The sequence below is a fragment of the Diospyros lotus genome, chromosome 10 (assembly GCF_014633365.1).
Source record: "Diospyros lotus cultivar Yz01 chromosome 10, ASM1463336v1, whole genome shotgun sequence".
NCBI classification, from domain to species: domain Eukaryota; kingdom Viridiplantae; phylum Streptophyta; class Magnoliopsida; order Ericales; family Ebenaceae; genus Diospyros; species Diospyros lotus.
Window position 1 is genome coordinate 10219051 of NC_068347.1, and position 366 is coordinate 10219416.

Genomic DNA, 366 nt, shown 5'->3' on the forward strand with positions numbered 1-366 from the left:
TTGGAGATAAGAGGCATAATTCGAGTCGAGAAACACAAGAAAAAAGACATAAGTTTTATTAATCCAATGAAATGAGGATCCAAGAAGCACGTTTTGCCATTTGAACGTTTCCAACCCTCAAAAGAAATCAAAATTCGTGAACACACACTGCAAGACGATAAATGCATCACCCACAATTCTAGCAAACCGTACACACGACACTGGGAGCTGTGACATTATGACATGAAAGCACGTTAAAATGTTTAGGGGTCACTTGCGTTGACGGACAAAAGACTTGTCCCGAACACATGCAAATAACAAAAATCGTTAAGATATTTGAGGGTCAATAATGTTGACCAAACGAAAGACTCGCCTCAGACACACGAG